This window comes from Penaeus japonicus, unplaced genomic scaffold (assembly GCF_977035675.1).
Source record: "Penaeus japonicus unplaced genomic scaffold, GWHDUDI00000001_assembly GWHDUDI00000042, whole genome shotgun sequence".
Classification (NCBI taxonomy): domain Eukaryota; kingdom Metazoa; phylum Arthropoda; class Malacostraca; order Decapoda; family Penaeidae; genus Penaeus; species Penaeus japonicus.
Genome location: NW_028234444.1, coordinates 20,042,984 through 20,045,483, shown reverse-complemented (window position 1 = coordinate 20,045,483; position 2,500 = coordinate 20,042,984). Strand labels below are relative to the sequence as shown.

General features: G+C 37.6%; 1 pseudogene; it reads right to left on the bottom strand.

The window, feature by feature from the left end:
• LOC147466718 (uncharacterized) overlaps positions 1-2,500 on the bottom strand; it is a 7,088-nt pseudogene that overhangs the window by 95 nt on the left and 4,493 nt on the right.

Here is a 2,500-nt window from a genome sequence, read left to right as displayed (position 1 = left end):
ATTATACGGATAAGAAGGATATTATTGATATTATTGATAATATTGATAATATTGATAATATTGATAACATTGATAATATTGATAACATTGATAATATTGATAATATTAGTAATATTGAAATATTGATAATGATGCTAAAAATAAAATGGATAATAATGATAAAAAGGATGTAGCTTACTTATAAACATTTGCAATGAATCCTCTTAAGCCACAGGTCATCTCATTTCAGAGGGAATCCATTGCTTGATATATCACGAGCAATAGATTTCTGTCTTGTATGTGTCTTCATGTGCCTTACTAGATGATGTTTCTGTAAGAACTACTTTTTGCAAACCTCACAGCTATATGGCTTCTCCTTTGTATGTATTCTCAAATGAAGAACTAGATATTGTTTCTGTGAGAAAGCCTTTTCACAAACTTCACAGCTATACGGCTTCTCTTTTGTATGTACTCTCCTGTGGACAACTAGATTTTGTTTCATTGAAAAGGCCTTTTCGCAAACCTCGCAGCTATATGGTTTCTCCTTCGTATGTACTATAATGTGTCTCGCGAGAATGCACTTATAAAGGAATTTCTTGCCACAGAAGTCACAAAGAACACTTTTTTTTTCATCACAATTTCTATTCACAAACAACATCTTTCCTTTTCTCATCACTTTTTCTATGTAGAAGCTCCTCATTGCCTTCGCTGTGCGTCTCCTGATCCTCATCTGATGACCCCTTGCGCCCAAAATCCTCAGCCACGAATGGAGCTGCTGGCAATGCGTCATTGGAATCTTCAATCACATTACTTTCAAAATCTTCCTGTTTGACATCTTCATAAAAGGGAAATCCATGCTCTATTGGTGCCTCGCTCACTTTATCTCTCGCCTCATCTGCGTAATCAAGGCTTTCTTCCTTAATCCACACACGTCTCTTCGGTGACACCTTCGCTGGCCTCTTCCTTGATTGCGACCCCTGCGGCGTAGATTTCCTCGTCCCTGAGTGGGGCCAAAGGCAGCCAGTCCGAAAGGAAGTTCATCATCGCCTTCTGAGGATAATATAAAGATTAAGATAATATGAAAGTAAACAAAATATCCGTATTGATAAGAATATACAGACAGACAGACACGTATCCAGACAGACAGACACATATTCTTACAGATAGACACATATTCTTACACACAGATAGACACATATTCTTACACACAGATAGACACATATTCTTACAGACAGATAGACACATATTCTTACAGACAGATAGACACATATTCTTACAGACAGATAGACACATATTCTTACAGACAGATAGACACATATTCTTACAGACAGATAGACACATATTCTTACAGACAGATAGACACATATTCTTACAGACAGATAGACACATATTCTTACAGACAGATAGACACATATTCTTACAGACAGATAGACACATATTCTTACAGACAGATAGACACATATTCTTACAGACAGATAGACACATATTCTTACAGACAGATAGACACATATTCATACAGACTGAAAGACACATATTCATACAGACTGACAGACACATATTCATACAGACTGACAGACACATATTCATACAGACTGGCAGACACATATTCATACAGACTGGCAGACACATATTCATACAGACTGGCAGACACATATTCATACAGACTGGCAGACACATATTCATACAGACTGGCAGACACATATTCATACAGACAGACAGACAGACACATATCCATACAGACTGACAGACATATTTATACTGACTGACAGACACATATTCATACAGACTGGCAGACACATATTCATACAGACAGACAGACAGACACATATTCATACAGACTGACAGACATATTTATACTGACTGACAGACACATATTCATACAGACTGGCAGACACATATTCATACAGACAGACAGACAGACACATATCCATACAGACTGACAGACATATTTATACTGACTGACAGACACATATTCATACAGACTGACAGACACATATTCATACAGACAGACAGACAGACACATATTCATACAGACAGACAGACAGACACATATTCATACAGACAGACAGACAGACACATATTCATACAGACAGACAGACAGACACATATCCATACAGACTGGCAGACAGACACATATTCATACAGACTGGCAGACACATATTCATACAGACTGGCAGACACATATTCATACAGACTGGCAGACACATATTCATACAGACTGGCAGACACATATTCATACAGACTGGCAGACACATATTCATACAGACTGGCAGACACATATTCATACAGACAGACAGACAGACACATATTCATACAGACTGGCAGACACATATTCATACAGACTGGCAGACACATATTCATACAGACAGACAGACAGACATATATTCATACAGACAGACAGACAGACACATATTCATACAGACAGACAGACAGACACATATCCATACAGACTGGCAGACAGACACATATTCATACAGACTGACAGACATATTTATACTGACAGACAGACACATATTCATAC